This window comes from Numida meleagris, chromosome 1 (genome assembly GCF_002078875.1).
Source record: "Numida meleagris isolate 19003 breed g44 Domestic line chromosome 1, NumMel1.0, whole genome shotgun sequence".
In the NCBI taxonomy this organism is placed as follows: domain Eukaryota; kingdom Metazoa; phylum Chordata; class Aves; order Galliformes; family Numididae; genus Numida; species Numida meleagris.
The window spans coordinates 87,947,638-87,965,473 of NC_034409.1; positions in this window are offsets into that span (position 1 = coordinate 87,947,638).

Below are 17,836 nucleotides of genomic sequence, written 5' to 3' on the forward strand. Positions count from 1 at the left end.
AGAGGAGAGGAGAGGAGAGGAGAGGAGAGGAGAGGAGAGGAGAGGAGAGGAGTGGTTAAAGAATGTCTGATTTGCACTTATCAAGATGCCAAAGCTAACTTCAGATGGAAGGCTCCAAGTTTTAATCATAGATCTTTTCTAAATCACTAGTGAAGTAGAAACGCTTTGGTTGTAATAGGAGTAGGATGAGACTTTTAACTCACTATGGCAGCATTGTGCACTCACTGCATTCTTCAGCTTAGGAGCCAGATTTTCCACAAACTGTCAATGTCGTAACATTCTCTTTTATATCTTGTAATTTTTCAGTGCTCTTGCTGTTGTTCTGGTCTGTGATACTTGCAGCAATAAAAGAACAAACATCCTGAAAGAGTAAGCCTCCTCTGGTAAGCCTCTTCCTGTGCTATATGATATTGTAATCTCATGTATTCATTCATCCTCTCAGGGTGTTTTTTTCTGTTTGTGTGCATTCCTTTTTAGAAAGGTACAGCTTTCCATCCAAGAATGCCTGAAATTGGTAAGGAAGAACTTAAGGTGTAAGCCCAAATCGTCCATTTAAGAGTGACAGGTAGAGTGACCACCAGGGTCACTCAGCCTTGCTTTGCACTAAGGTGGTTCAATCAGATGTACTGCTTGCAGTGCAGTGTCATTTCTCCAGTTCCTTTTCTTACTCCTAAGAGTTACTATGTCCAAGGGGGCAGAGGAGCAGCTCTGGCCTAGATTCACTTGAGTGCTTTGGTTTGTACTTACATGGCAGGATTGCTAAAAAAATAAGTCTCCTGTGTTTTCTTGGTTTGGGATTTAAGCAAGCAACTACAGTAACACATAAAGAGGCAGTAGCTTTCTTCAGGTTCCTTCCTTAGAACTTTTTTGTTTTTAAGTCAAGTTTATTATGAAAAGCATCTCTAATAAGTTTAGGGCACTGCCTGGAAATGACTTATGTTCATTCAGTTGAATGACTGGCTGTGTGGGTGTATCACACTATGGGCTCTATGTCTAGGATGCACTTTCAGCAAACCAGGAATGCTGATGTGGGATGGGATGCTACTGACCAGAATGGGCAAGAATATACTAGGAAGCAGGCTGTCTGGGCTTATCACTAGGGCTGTAAACTACAGCTGCTGGGGGAAGAAGGTGTACTGCTGAGTGACACAGAGGCAGGGAACACTGTCGCTTCAGGAAGCAGCCAGGAAAAACCTCAGATTTGTCCCAGAGGTTTGTGGAAGGGCTCCTCTAGGAAGGTAACACAGCCAAAAGCCCAGCAGAAATGCCTCTATACCAATGCACACAGCATGGGAAATAAGCAGGAGGAGTTAGACACCATGACGAACTCGGAAAAGTATGATCTCATTGCTATCACAGAAAAATGCTGGGATGATTTGTGTAACTGGAATACCGCCATTGAGGGCTATGAGCTTTTTAGAAGGGATAGGCAAGGTAGGAGGGGTAGAGAAGTTGCCCTCTGTGTTAAAAAGTGCGTAGACTGCAAATAGCTCCCTCTGAGAAACAGTGGGGAACAGATTGAGAGCCTGTGGATTAAGATTAGGGATGAGACCGGTAAAGTACAACTGGTTGTCAGAGTCTACTACAGGCCACCTGGTCAAGGGGAGCCTGCTGATGAGGCCTTCTTACTTCAGCTGCAAGAAGTGTCATTCTTGCAGGTTCTCATTCTGTTGGAGGATTTCGACCACCCAGATATCTGCTGGGATAACAACACAGGAAACTGCAAGCAATCCAGGAGATTTCTGGAGTCCATTGGCAATAACTTTCTGGTTCAAGTATGGGACAGACCCATCAGAGGTGAAGTGTTGCTGGACCTGGTTCTCACCAATGTGGAGGGTATTGTTAAAGACCTTAAGATCAGAGGCTGTCTGGGCTACAGTGACCATGACCTGGCTGAGTTCATGATTTTGAGGAATGTGGGCCTGGCAAAGAGTGGAGTCAGGACACTGAACTTCAGGAGAGCGACCTTCAGGATCCTTAAGGAACTGCTGGATGAGACCTCCTGGGAAGCTGTCCTTAGGGACAAAGGAGTGGAACAAAGCTGACTGCTCTTCAAGGATGCCTTTATGAGAGCACAAGAGTTTTCCATCCCTCAGAATAAGAAATCAGGCAGAGGAAGCAGGAAACCAGCATGGCTTGTCAAGGACCTGCTGGTCAAACTGACGGGAAAGAAGGGTATATACAGGCAGTGGAAACAAGGACATGTCACTTGAGAAAAATACCAGGATGTTGTCTGGAAATGCAGAGACGGGATTAGGAAAGCCAAGGCACAGATGGAACTGAGGGAGTTAACATCCCTCACAGATGGAGGTGAGGGATGTTAACAAAGAGGGGTTGTGTAAGTACATGGGTTAGAAGGGACAGGCCAAAGAGAGCATACCCTCTCTGATGAATGAGAAAGGAGAACAGATATAGAGAAGGCTGAAGTACTCAATGAGTTTTTTGCCTCAGCCTTAACTGGTAGCCAGGATTCTCATATTTCTCAAATCCCTGAATCTCTTGTTGGGGATTTGGGGAGCAAAATCCCCCGCACTGTAAGGGCGGAGCAAGTCTGAGATTGCCTCATGAAACAGTGTGTAAAAGTCTATAAGGCTGGATGACATGCTTCCCAGGGTCCTAATGGAGCTGGTTAATGTGGTTGCTGAGCTGCTGACTATCATATTTGAAAAGTCTTGGCTTTCAAGGGAAGTTCCAGGTGTCTGGAAAAGGGGAAATATCACTCACATTTATAAGAAAGGGAGGAAGAGAGACTACAGGCTGGTGAGCCTCACCTCTGTGCCTGAGAAGGTCATGGAACAGATCCTCCTGGAAGACATGTTAAGGCACATGAGGGATGAGCAGGTGATCTGAGACAGCCAACATGACTTCACCAAGGGAAGGTCATGCAAAATCAATCTAGTGGCCTTCTGTGGTGGTTCAACATCACTGGACAAGGGGTAGGCAACTGACATCATCTGCCTGGATTTGTGCAAGGCCTTTTACATGGTCCCACACCACATACCTTCCAGTACTTAAAAGGAGATTATTAAAAAGAGGGGAATCAACCTTTTACTCGGGTAGATAGTGATAGGACAAGGAAAATGGTTTTAAGCTCAAGGAGGGAAGGTTTAGATTAGGGGAAAGTTCTTCACAGATAGAGTGCTGTTCTTCACAGTTCTTCACAGATAGGTGCTGGAACATGCTGTCCAGAGAGCCTGTGGATGCCCCATCCTTGGAGGTGTTCAAGGCCATGAATGGGGCCAGAATGGGGCCCTGAGCAACCTGGTCTAGTGCTAGATCTCGAGGATGGTGGCCCTGCCTGTGGCAGGGGGGTTGGAACTTGATGATTCTTGGAGTCTCTTCCAACACAAGCCATTCTATGTTTCTATGATTCTATGATCCTTATCTCTAAACTGCACAGATATGGATTTGAAGGGTGAACTATTCAGTGGATAAGGAATTGATTGGAAGACTGCAGTCAGAGGGCTGTGGTCAACAGCTCTATGTTCAGGTGGAGGCTGGTGATGAGTGGTGTCCCCTAGGGATCTGCCCTGGGACCGGTAGTCTTTAACATCGTTATCAATTACATAGATGATGAGATCAAGTGTACCCTCAGCAAGTTTGCTGATGACACTAAGCTGAGTGGTGCAGTTGATACAGCAGAAGGAAGGAATGCCATCCAGAAGTACCTTGATAAACTAGAAAGGGAAGCCCATGTGAACATAATGAGATTCAACAAAGCAAAGTGCAAGGTTTTGCACTTGGGTAGGGGTAATCACAGATGTGTATACAGGCTGAGAGAAGAACTCTCAGCTTGAGCATCCTGGGCTGCATCAGAAGAAGAGTGGCAAGCAGGGCAAGAGAGATGATTGTCCCTCTCTACTCTGACTTCATGAAGCCACATATGAAGTACTCTCTCTACGTCTGGGGGTCCGAACACAGGAAAGATGTGGAGCTCTGGGAAAAGGTCTAGAGGAGGGCCACGAAGTTGATCAGAGGTCTTGGAGAAGACAAGCTGAAGGAACTGGGCTTGTTCAGTCTGGAGAAGAGAAGGCTGCAGGGAGACCTCATTGTGGCCTTCCAATATTTAAAGGGAGTTTATAAGCACAAGGGAACTCAATATTTTCTTCGGTAGATAGTGATAGGACAAGGGGAAGTGGTTTTAAAGTAAGGGAGGGAAGATTTAGATTAGATGTCTGGGGGAAGTTTTTTACTGAGAGGGTGGTCAGTTGCTGTAACAGGTTGCCCAGAGAGGTTGTGGATGCTCTGTCCCTGGAGATGTTTAAGGCCAGGTTGGATGGGGCCCTGGCAACCTGATCTAGTACTTGATCTAGCAGTTGGCTACCCTGCCTGTGGCAGGAGGGGTTAGATGACCCTTGAGGTCCCTTTCAACCCAGGTCATCCTATGATTCTATAATTCTATGAAATCAGTGATGATATTCTCAATACCTATTTTGTTCTACTCAGCACAAGAATGTGAGCTGGCTCTGGGGTGTGCCATGATCACAACATCCAAATAAATATAACTACGACAAATATTTTTTCCAGCAAGAAACATAATTCAGTTCCAGGAAAGAAACATACTGAAAGGCATAATGAAGTGTAAGAATGACAGCATTGGTATCTGATACAGACTGAAACAAATTTGAGGTTAACAAATGAAAGAATTAATGGAAATGGAATATGACTACGTTGGTTCTCCTGTGTGTTTTATTTCCCTAGGGTTGAATTTGCATTCAAACTATGTTAGATATCTTCCTGAAAAGATTACAGTGTGGAGGAAAAATAACTAATTTCATTGAGAACGAATCACAATGTGAGGTATGTCTTTAAAGATATAGCTCTGACAAATAAATCTGCTACAATCAGCTTTCTACTTAATTCTTAATATACAGCAGTAAGTTCATACTGCAATCAAGTATCTGACTTGGTTTTACTGCAGTCAGAAAACATATAATATACTTTCTGTCAGATTCTTCTGAAATAAAAATCAACAGTAGAAGAAAAGAAAGCTAACGAGTTTTGCAGTGAAATGAAGAAATGGCATAAAGGGAAGGAAATGCGCATGCAGTATTGTTTGTACTCATAGCTCATGGCCTGTATGTTTGCTTTTGAATAAATTCTAAATGAATGGACATCTATATGCAAAAGCTGTAGCCTTGTTTTAGCAGACAGGAAGTCCAAAACAATGACAGTTCTGACTCAGATGTGATTTTGTTTTCTTTTCTTTGAATTGGTGTATGCATTTAAAAATAGATAAACATGGTTTGTATAATTGACAGTGCAGACCCTATCAGTTCTTGCTACATTATGCTATATAAATGCAACAATAAAATATATACAAAAACATTGTTCAGGATTAGAGAACAGGATGATGTCTCAGGATTAATGTGAGAGGACATTTGAGAAGGAAAACATATCACTGTAATCCTTCTAGAATAAGAGGGATCCTTTCACTTGCAATTGAAAGGTGACCAAATCTCCAGGTCCACCTGTACCTCAATTGGTCAGTTTTCAGCAGAACCCATCAGCAGAGGGCAGATAGAGGGGATCAGCATCACTCATTCACAGTGCTGTAGTGTGGGGTGACTTACACAATATTCTAACTATAGTGAATAATTAAAATAGTATTTTTGTTATTTTTTCTTCTTTTCTTTTTGAACTTTGAAGTTTTGGCATCTCTCACCTATACTGATACCATCTACTTTCATATAGAAGTAGAGGACTGTTTCCTGCAGAGGCAGCACCCCTTAATAACAAAACCTGCATACAGTGCATGAAAATTCTCCTTCTTTTGAACATGTATCTGAAATAATATGTTGTGGTGGTCCAGAAATGTGTATTCTGAAAATGCCAGAAAGACAGAGATTAGATTATAGAAAGTGTTGCACAGGTTTTTCTTCAGATACATGAAATCCCAGAAGAATCTCAAGAAGAAATTTTTTTGTGAAGCTTTTGGCTGAGAGGAAAACGCAAGCTTAGAAACCTCAGATAAAGCTCACCATCTAGGACAAGTGGATCACACTGTGTGCAATGCATCTGCGGGCAAATGGGCCTTCCTAATGCCAATGGACTGCTCTGAAAGTGCAATTGGAATGTGAGTGATGCAGTAAGCCTTGCACTGTTGCTGTGTGCAGGGACCAATTTCACTCATTGTACACAATTTGATCATGATAGCATGGAAAAGAAGTATTCCATGGCTTAATATGAATCTTCCAGTATATCTGATACAGTAAAATGTAGTTTTCTTTTTAATGGAAGTCAGTTCAAATGAATGGTTTAGAAAACAAACAAACCAGCTTTCCTAGAAAAAGGCATTTATTGTTCTTGCAGCAGCAAGAGGTTACAGGCAAGCAAAACTGCAGTGACATTCTGCACTCTCTCACTGATCTCTAAAACATAGTGGAGACCCTGAGACTTCAAAATAAATTCCTCCAGAAAGGGGTTTTGCTCTGCCTTTACACCTTGGAAGTCACAGCTGAACTAAAGGCCTTGGAAGGTGTCTCAGTGTGCTAATTGAATGTAACCATACAAAGAGAAGTGTACAGTGACATGGAGAAATCTTCATTCCTGGGTATTCATCAGTGGATTTTTTTGTTTGTTTGTTTATTTATTTTCACATTCCAGTACTCGGTGTGTTGCCAAGTCCTGTTTCCTTTTTATAGGATCTGGAAAATCTGATAAATGGTCTTAGTATGAAGGCTATTTGGCTATTTCTTATCACTGCATTTAATTCACTCACAAAATGATGGAGAAAAAAATATATAACCTCCTGGCTCGCATAAAGTCTAGAAGCTAATTTTCTGACATATGTATTTGCTAATGCGGAAATTCAAAGTATGAGAAGTTGTGGAGGATATGGGAAAGAAAAGAAACTCTTTCATGGACAGAAGCAGCAGTTACCAAAGCCCAGTACACTTCACTGCAATATATGGTTGGTATGGAAGAAATCTCCTAATGTTACGTGGTTTAAATCAAATTGAGATCAAATGGATTATTGGTTTATTGACCTAACATAGATAACTGACAATCTGTGACCTACACATTCAGGATCAATACCAACAACAGGGGAGATCCATCCCAATGGTAGAAACTTCTAAAATATTAACAGACACGGACAAGCATTCCACACCCTTCTGTGCCTCTCCCCTAGAGGTTGCTCCTGGGACACCCAGGCCGACACACATTTCATGCTGCTTTATTACTCCTATCAAGCAAGATCTTCCTTTTTCTAAAGTCTTCTTGTAATTCCCAAGCTACTGTTTAATCCAGCTAATGTTTGTCTTCCTCAGCTACTCCATCAGTTTTGGACAAACACCTTCCTGGGCAGCATTTTGGTTTTTAAGTGAAGTAGTTTTTGCTCACTTTTCTGTCCAGTCAGCCATCATTATCCTCACCGCCTGACCAAGCAGAGGTGTTTTGCAGGACCCCAACATTATCCTCACCGCCTGACCAAGCAGAGGTGTTTTGCAGGACCCCAACATTCACCCTTTGGATACCCTTTGACAATACTGGAGTTTCAGCATCAGTTTACCCTCATTTTGTATGTATTATTACCTCACTTATGCAGCACAAGAACTAACACAACCCATACCTGAAGGTTTAATGGTACGTGCAAAATTACTATTGTACCCAAATCCAATTCTCTTCCCTGGCAAAAATGCAGCTGAGTGATCTTCTGTCCAGTTTGAACAGTGCTCTATCTCCAGTGATACCTTTCTCCTAGAACTGCTTTTTTGGGGGTAGCTCTTGTAACACTGTCCTCAAAAACTTTCTGTAAGATTGAGTGCCTCACCAGCTGCTGCTACCCAGCATGTCTGACAGAGAGGAGGGACCAGGTGACACTAATTTGACAAGACAATGATGCCAGTATGATGTGGGGTTCTTTTGCCTTCAATTTCAGTGAAGCCATCTGCTTTGACATAAAATGTGCTGGAGTGCACCGAATCCAGCACTGTCAGACGAGTGAGGGCTTTGCATTGGTTCAACCTCACCTGCAGTGAGCAGCTTTGGGTGACATGGTATAGGAAGGACAAAAGTATTAGAGAGAATCCAGAGGAGAGCTACAAAGATGGGGAAGGGTCTGGAGTGCAAGACATATGAGGAGTGGCTGAGATCCCTTGGTGTGTTCAGTCCACAGCAGAGGAGCTGAGGGGAGGCCTCATGGCAGCCTACAGCCCCTCATGAGGGGAGCAGAGGGGCAGCGCTGAGCTCTGCTCGCTGGTGATGGTAAAAATTATTCACCGGAGGTTGATATAGTATCAGGCAGTATCCCACTGCCCTGGAATAGTATCTCCAGGGCAGTGGGCATGGCCCCAAGCTGCCAGAGTTCAAGGAACCTTTGGACAGTTCTCTCAGAAGTATTGTTTGAATTTTGGATGGTCCTGTGTGGAGCTTGAAGTTGGACTATCCTTGTGGGACTCTTCTAGCTAGGGGTATTTAGTGAGTCTATGAAAATTCTTTCAAAAGCCCATGAAACCTTGGCAATCTTGAGGAGAGCATGGTGAGGATGGTAGTTTGTACATAGGGTTAAGAAACACAGAGGCTAAATTCACAACAGTGTAGACTTTGCAAAGGGTTCGTTATTGTCCTCACTCACACTCATGAGATATTGAGTCCTCTACACGTACATAAGATCCACAGCATTCAAGTACTTGGTGTGGGATCAGACCTCTCTTGTAAGAGAGGGTAATCCCTCTTGTAAAAGGGATTAGCCACTCCTGTGGGTAATCCCTGGTGCTGTTAAGCTCTTATTTGGAATAGGGCACCTATATTTGCAAACTGTTTCCACAGAGACTAGTGCAAGGGCCATGTTTCTCTGGCTTTTTATGTGAGGACACTACATGCCCTGTCCTTTCCTCAGTCCAGCAGGATATCTTCTTTGTATGCTGGCAGGAGAAATAGCATCATCTGCAGTTAAAGCTGAATGAGGCAGGGAAATAAGGGCAAGGAGCCAGGCTGTCTGGAGAGGCCGCTGGGCCTGAGAACTTCTTGTGCAGTCCTCCCCACTGGTGCACAGGTGTTTCAGAAAGATTAAGTGACAAAAATTATTGAAAAGTAAGTCATCATTTAGCACCTGGAAGATAGTTTCAACTATACATTTCACATAGCTCAGCAGTTAGAGGCACCTCAGCTTTCTATTTATGTCCATCAAAGGCTCCCTGAAACAGGTAAACCATTTACTACTAGATTCATAATCATCTTTCAGAGCCCAGATCATACAACTTTGTGCATTTGTTCCAGAACATATATTCTGTGCATCAGAATGAGTAATATTCTGACAGAGACAATTTGTGCTTTAAATGTATAACCTGCTATAAAGGCAGCTACAAACATTTTTTTGCCATTTACATTATGATGACAAAAATATGGATTAAATAGAAGTTGCAGTATAAGAGGGAATGAGTGCCTGACACAAATAATTACTCCTACAGTTAGATTTTGCATTTTCTATTATGTACTATCACTTGAAGATAGTGCTATTTTTAAATTATTTCATTGAGAAGGGAAATGTATGCAGCTGGCTTATTAAAATTTCCTTAGCACTAGTCATTTCATTTTATTAGAGTCAAAACATCTCATCTAGCAAAGCTAAGCATTGTATTTCAGTTTAAGCATTTGGACTGCGCTGAAATTCATTTAAAAAAAAAAACCTCACAGCATGCAGTGTTTAAGTTTTCAAGTAACAGTTTTCTTTCCAAGGATTTGCGAAGTCATGTTCACTGAGCCAAATTGTGAATAGATGGTTGGTTGGTTGGCTGGTTTTTTTTAAGTATTTAATTGATTTAATACTTGTATATATTTCAAATTTCCTTCTAAGAAATGTGAACTACCTTACTACAAATGTTTTGTGTAACCAAATAGCAGCTCTCAGCATATTCACACTATAAAGAAACATACTTTGGCTCTAACCCTCTCATAGTTGCTGTTCATTAAAAGCCAGTTTTCATATCAGACCTGCTCCTAGATGACTGAATATAGCAGAAAAACTGAGAGTGGTCACATTTTCCTCACCTCCCCTACGTTACCCTATCAATCATGCAACAAACCCAGCGTAGTTGCATTTCTGCCCACCTGGAAGTGGTTACAGCATTATGAGTTAAACATTTTAAAAATCTCCAGTAATGTCATTTACTGATAACTCTTTCTGACTCTTGCCAAGGTGTCAAGCACTGATTTGCATGGTGTTTTTTTTTTAAAGTAAATAGAAGAATTTGCCAGTAACCATCTCTCCTTCTTAATAACCGGATGTATTCCAGTTCAAATATTTAAAAGCTTATTCTGATTTACAGTGGCAATGTCTAACGTAATCTTGGCTCAGCTGCATCCTTTATAAAATATCAAATGTAATAATAGTGCTTCAGCATATGCTGGCATTAAAATGAAATGAAAAGATAAAACAAAGCTTTCTCAGCAGAAGTTTTAGCTAGACTTTGCATCCTGAGTTGGTCTCATCACATTTTCTTTGTTGGATCACTCTAAATACTGGAATATGTAACCTGGGTCACTGTGTTAATGTCAAATTGTCTTTGGGCTTGGATAACTTGTGACTACATTTTAGCAGAGAAACTCATCTTCATCTCAGTTACATTTTTGCTACACACAAAAGCTGTGGAGTTGCATGCATTATATCTTCCTAGCACAGACATTTAATCTGGTTACTGAAGAGTGTTCTTCCACCTCTGCAGCCACTGGAAGTGCTTCCCTCAGTGCCCCTGCGTCGGGTGAAGGGTTTAGCTCTGAGGCATCACCATGCACTGCAGTCCTGAGAGGCAGGCAGGTGAGGGAGGCTTGCAGGCAGCTCACCCAAGGGCTGGTTTGTGGTAGGGTAAAAAGGGATGCGAGCTGAAATTGCAACTTTTTTTTCTTTTTTTTTTTAATTTAAGGTTCCTCCTTCTTTGCTCTTCCTTTTTTAAAGTATTATTTATTTTTAGCAAATTGGATTCCAATAGAAGATATCTGATAGGTAATTCTTGGGGAACCAGAGCTCTTCTTCATATTTATCTTTTCTCTCACTAATCCTTATTAAAGGGTAATTTTTTCTCCTATAGACTACCCAGAGGGACTAAGTGATCTTTGGAATTTGGACTTTACCTTTAGTAAAAGGAAAAACTACACATAGGATGTTGCTTCTGTTCACATTAACATTTATAGATGCATTAATTCTCCTCACCTGAGTACAATTAAGACCTTGCATGAGCATTTGCAGAACTGGGGCCAAAATAATTGTAGTTTGCATAGGAGTGTGACAGGGAAGTATTTCATTACCACAATTAATCCTTTAGAGCACCATGAAAAGGCCAGTTTCTCAGTTAGAATAGAACAGATTATGTGCTGCTAATCAAAGGTAAAGTTTATGTAATACAAATAAACTATATTTAATATTATAGGATTATATTATATTTAACAGCTCCATAATTCATGGTTATTTTTACTTCATGAATGCTTATTGCGAATGAAAAAGAATTAGAAAGTCTTTCCTTATACTTGTAGACACTTGGATAACAGTTTTACATTAGGTGGCACTAATTCCCTATTAACTGGTATTAAAGTAATGTGCAAGAGTACTGCAATTTCATAGAGCTTATGTATAACACTTGGCAAAGCATATATTCCTTGCTTGTACCATACACAGGCTACTTTAACCTTCAGATGTTCTTTAGCACCAACTCAGGTTAAGTTTTGAGGTCATGGACAATTTCAGAATCCTGGATTGGTCTCACATACCCAGTACATGCCTCTGTTAACTGACATAATGAGTGATTGGCACAGAATCAGAGAAATTACCATTCTTCAGTGGGATAGATATTGGAGAACAATCACTAAGGGTACCAAGCCTTTTTATTTGTTGACAATGTAACTTTTTACTACACACCACAAGACTTTTCTATCAAATAAAAGATACAGAATGATGTGGTCTACTTCAGATGGCAATGTTGCACAATAACAGCAATTCAGATGTAATTTCACAATATGGTTTCTTACTGAGTTCACTGTTTTGTGGGACAGATTCCCTTCTTTACTGCATCACACATGCTGCCAAGCCTAGGAACAGATTTTGGTGACCCATAGTAAGCTGTCTGATTTCACAGAAGTCACACTGGGGTGGGAGGAAGGGGGAGGAAGGAGAAATATTTCAAAAAAGAAAGATAAGCCATGTCTATACATTCACAGTGACATGGGACACCTTGTGAGACCAGCTCCTGCATGTTGGGCACATAAAGTGATGTGTTACCATTGTTTGTTACAGGCAAGCTTACAAATAAAAGCCCAGAGTGGGCATAGAGATGAGGACTCTGCCTAAAACCAATGAGCTTGCCAACATGAAATGGAGAACAAACATCATTCTGTGTAAGGATTTGGATTGGAAGAGACATCAAAGAGCATCCAGATCCAACCTAACTGCCATCCACAGCCTCTCTCAGCAGTGTGTTCAAGCACCTCACCACCGTCTCAGTGAAAATTTTTCCCCTGACAGCTAATTTAAATTTCCCTTCTTTTAGTTTAAAACCTTTCTCCCTTGTCTTGTGATTACCTACCTATGTAAAAAGTTGATTTCCCTCTTGTTTATAACTCTCTTTAAGTACTGGAAGGCCACAATGAGGTCTCCCCCGAGCCTTCTCTCCTGCATGCTGAAGACATCCAGGTCTCTCTGCCTGCATTCATAGGAGAGGTTCTTCAACCCATTGTATGAATTTGAATTAAAAGATTCCTATTTTCATCTACTGATCAACATAATTAAAGAAACTCAGTCATACAGACTGGTGCTGGTATTATAAACTGAACATATGCATACACCTCTATATGAATACGTGCATGACTCCTCTGTGGGGCTTGGAACTGAGGAAGGTCAGGAGATTGAGCTTTCCATTGCTGAAACATGTTGTCTGCAGAAGGTTCAAAGAAACCAGCTGGGCTAACCATTTTACAATTACATTTTCCTTAGCTGTATTGTACAACTCATTGCCTTATGGCTCCCAACTCAGTAGCGTTTTGTTATAGCACATGGTGTTTGCTATTGATAACTGTCAGGTTAATTGCTCAGGAGAGTCAGAAGTCCTATGTGCCAGAGCTAATGTGGGGAAATAATTGACACAGTGGTGGGGAGCACTGTTCAAAGGAAAGCCTTTTAATGGATTCATGAATCAGGAGTGAGAAATCTCAAGAAGAAGTGGTAAATGAATAGTTGATACAAATCAGAGAAAATGGATTTTCTCAAAGGTGAAAACACATCTCAGAGAATTTGCAAAATTAATTAGAAGATGGAAGGAAAATAATATACAAAATACTCTTTTTAGCAAATTCCATGCCAGTGTAGTCCTAAAGGAAAACACCCCCAAATCAAGACGCATTTATTTAATTTCTTCATTTTAAAATATTTGCCATTAGTTTATTGTCAAATGAACTAGAAGATAATTTAGCTGCTGATTTTCACTGATCAAATTGTATCTCCAGCTAAGCCTACCTCCCTACTGAAGGTACCACAGGGACATATTTCTATATTTCATTCACCCCAGTGTGTCACTACCCTGCCTGTCCCCACAGGCCAACACTTGCGAGTGGCTGAAGCCCATGAGTTCATCACCATCACCATGGAATCTCCCCTTCCACATCTGCTGTGTACAAACAGCCCAGGGAGGTGAGCAGCAGAGAGCCAGCAGGCAGCAACACATACAGGATTTCCTAAGATCCAAATTGGCATTTGTCTGCAGTGTTGTTGGGTCTTTTTACTGGGAGTAAATGTTTGGGGGATTTGACCTTGTTGATTTTCAGAGGATCAGTTTTATTTTATGATTTTAATTATTTTCTCATCATCCATCTATACCGTTTTAGAGGGTGTTTATTTTGCTGTCAGGCATTTGACCAGAGATTAATGTACTGCATAGTAAGCCGTGTTGAAGAGAATCACATTTGCAGAGTTATAATGTTTTTGGTATATTTACAGAGATTTCCATCTCAAACATCTCCCAGACAGAAAGAGAGAATTACCAAGCATTATGTTCAAAAGGGTCAGGTAGTGGACACATCGGATCTTCCCTCTGTTATGCCTACTTCAGTATGCGGATCTTCAGATGATTTAAAACAAAACAAAACAAAACAAAACAAAACAGTAAAACAAAACCAACCCCAAGCAACAGTGATATCTGCTTGTGTGGCACTTGGGAGGCAGCTTGGGACAGAAGAGGGAGTATTCAGTAGCCAGGACATAGGCACCATCCCGTGTGTGATGCCAAAGGGCCCATCAACACTGCAAGTATAGTAATGCTTTATTTACTCCACAGCATGATCTTCATGTGAAACTAAGAAAGTCAGAGTAAGACAGAAGACAAAAATGTTTTTTACTTGTTCTCTGCTTTAATATCGTTAGCGATATTAATTGCAGAGTTATACCAGAATGCCATAAATTCTTAGTGCAATAAGAGTGCTCTGTTTCCACTGTAGGTATTTTCCAGTGAGCAACTTGTTTTCATGGAAGCAACTTATATGGCCAGTCAAAGTGAAAGAAAATCTGGAGGAAGTTGGGAGGAGGCTGGGAGAAGACACTATTATTCACAGCTTTGTGCAAACTCAAGTAAAGCCTGACCCCAAAGCTTAGATCTAGATTTTAGGATCTCCTTCAATTCCAGAGCTTTGAAGAATAGCTTCAAATCCCTACATAAACCATTCTAAACTGACCCCAGGGTGTTCCAGAACTTGATCTGAAGTTTTGCAGCTTACGGCTGCCTTTGCTATGAATGCTTTGAGAACCGCCTTTACCTGGCACTGAAGTGTACTGTACAAATCTGTGGCAGATCTCTGTGCACATGCATCTTACCCTTGCCTGTATCAGAGCTGCAGAACTTTGCTCTTTAAGTCTGATTTTCTGCTGCTGGGTATCCAGTAAAACCAAAACTTGAATTTTGTAACCCACCAGAAAGTCAAGGTGATTATTTTCTGCCCTTGATTTAAATGAGTGCACATGATTTTTGAAAGAAATAGGAGCTTTGTGCACCACCTTTGGCAAAGCAGAGCAAGAGTGATGCTCCATCCCTGCTCCCTGTGGATGTGAGAGGACACGTGTGAGGACAGCACCGTGGTGGCTGAACAAGGAACATTGCAGAGGGTGCAGGAAGAGCATCTGAAACAAAATTAAAGTTTGACCTATTTAGCTTATCCAGTCATGTGGTGAGATCTTGGGAAGGTGGGAATGTTTTTAAGAAGGGTAGAAAGGACGACTCAGGGAATTAATGACCTGTCAGCCTCATCTCTCTGATGGATCATGGAGCAGATCCTCCTAGAAGCTATACTAATGCACATGCAAGAGAGGAAGATGATATCAGGCAACTATCATGGCTTCACCAAGGGCAAGTACTTACTGACCAACCTGGTGGCCTTCTGTGTTGACATAACTGCATCAGTGGGCAAGGGAAGAGCCACTGATATTTATCTGGACTTCAGTGAGGCTTTTGACGTGGTCCACCACAGCATCCTTCTCTCCAAATTGTAAAGATACAGATACAATGGATAGACTTGATAATCGATAATCATCAATGACTTGATGTCCAGATGGAGATCAATGATGAGTGGTGCCCCACAGGGGTCAATACAGGAACCAATGTTCCTTAATATCTTCATCAATGACATTGACAGTGGGAACGAGTTCACTCTGGGCAAGTTTGCAGGAGACACCAAGTTGTGGTGTGGCTGACATGCCTGAGAGATGTGATGCCATCCAGAGAGATCTAGACTGGCTTGAGCACTGCCCCCAGGAGCACCTCATGACATTCAACAAAGCCAAGTGCTAGTCTTGCACCTGGGTCACAGCAACTCCTGCTATTAATACAAGCTATGGAATGAAAGGATTGAGCACAACCTTATGCACATAGTAGTAGAGATATTACAAATTCAGTCCTTTAAAATGTTTTTTAAAACCTATAAGATGCTACAGACATCCAAACATTAAACTGCAGTTATCAGAGCTCTGAGTCAGAAAATGATAGGAGATATTCCTCGTGTGTTGGTGAAGGGATGATGGGATTTGTACTGCCCTAAGGACAAGGATCCTTGGGTGCTCTACTGATGATGCAGATGGGACTGCAGCAAGAGTATAAGTAATGCAACTGCACTATCAGGTACTTGGGTTTGCTGAGTCAAACAAATACCTCAGCAGATGAAGCACTGGCAGCATCACAGTTGTAGGCATGCCATTTCGGAAAGTCCTGAATGCAGGTCCTTTAACTTCCCGTTACATTTAATCCAGAATCAAAAGAAAGAGGACGCAGCAGAGACTTTCTGTAGCAGCAAAGCCTACAGTGCTACAAAACACATACTTAAATAAAGGAAAAAGCAACAACACCCCTTTCTATTTGCTTGGACTTCATTTTTTTTGCTGGAAAACAGAAAGCAGACCATAATTATGATTAAGACACCAGCCATCAACTCACAAAACTGTCTGAGATACCTAATTCTCTGCTACTGTGACTTTCTCTCATCATTTCAGCAGTGCAAAAGAGCAGAGAAGTAGGTGATAACATACTAGCACAGTGACATTAAGGAAAATTAGCTTTTGTATAGCAGAAAAAGCAAGTTTGAAATGTGACTATGGGAGAACTTCTAGTGACCAGCCATTTTGCACAGATGGTTGGGGTGATATTATGCAGTGTTCTCTTTCATAGCGGAGCACAGAAACATTCGGCATTTTTTATGTCCACACTTCTTTATTAGTGTCTGCAGGAATAAGAGTGGCAGTATCTCTTAAACACCATGTATTTATGCCCTAAACCACAAATTCTCATGCTGCTTCCTGCTAACACTTGCACTGCCAAGCCTCCAGAGTGCCTTGAAGAGCTGTCTTCAGCACGTAAATGTTGTCTGTAATGGAATGAGACTGAAAGACATGAGAGGCAGCAAGAGATGGAGTATGAATGCAGGGTCATAATCAGTCACTGATGGCAGTTACTAACAGCACCACCGTGGATATAAAGTGAGTTAAAAGAATGTAATGCATTACATAGAGCATCCCCAAAGGTAAGTGACTGCAGTGATGTAAGACAACAGGAAAAACAGTCTCCCTTCTACTTATGAGCAGTTCCCCCTGAGAGGGAGAAACTGAAATAGATCTTTATTTGACTCTGCATAGCAGAAAGACCAGTGGTACTGCCCTGCTTCCCATTCCAATTCATGGTCTCTATGCACATTTAACAGAAAGAAAGATACTGATACAAGCAGGGCTAGATAAATGGAGATGTTAAGAGAATATTGATACTCTCATTCAAAGTCTTTTCCTTCTTAATTCTGCCAGATGAGAAGAGAATGGGGCAAAGAAGGAAGCATTACCTAAATTAAATATAACGTTACTCTTCAATCATTTAATCAAACCCAAATATGTAGATACAAAAGCACTTGCATCCAAGTTTTGTGCTGAATCTGTATTGAAAAAGAGCTTGGATTTGAACACTATTTCAGATATGATAATACATTTTATTGTCCAAGTTCTACCTTGTATTTAATTATGAAAGTGGTTTACTTTACATATTGCTCTGTAAGGCAGCAAATGATCTTTCAGATCACAAAGCAAACAGAGTATTTGCTCCTCTTCTGTTATCTGTTCTCCTGCTCTCCCCTTCATGCCACCTCTCCCTTTTCCCTCTTCTGGCCTCTCCCCTCTCTACACTTACGAAGAGGACAAGGGGAGGTCTTCAGGCCCCCTTACTGTTGCCAGGCTGCTGCACACCTTGCATGCCATCAGCTCTGATGCTTTGTGAGTTGAGGTGTTGTGCTAAAAAGGTCTCTCTGTGTGGCTATGTCAAAATTCAGCATCTGGACCCCATTTAGATTCCCAGGAGTGGTAATCTCACTGCAGCACCTGAGCTATCCT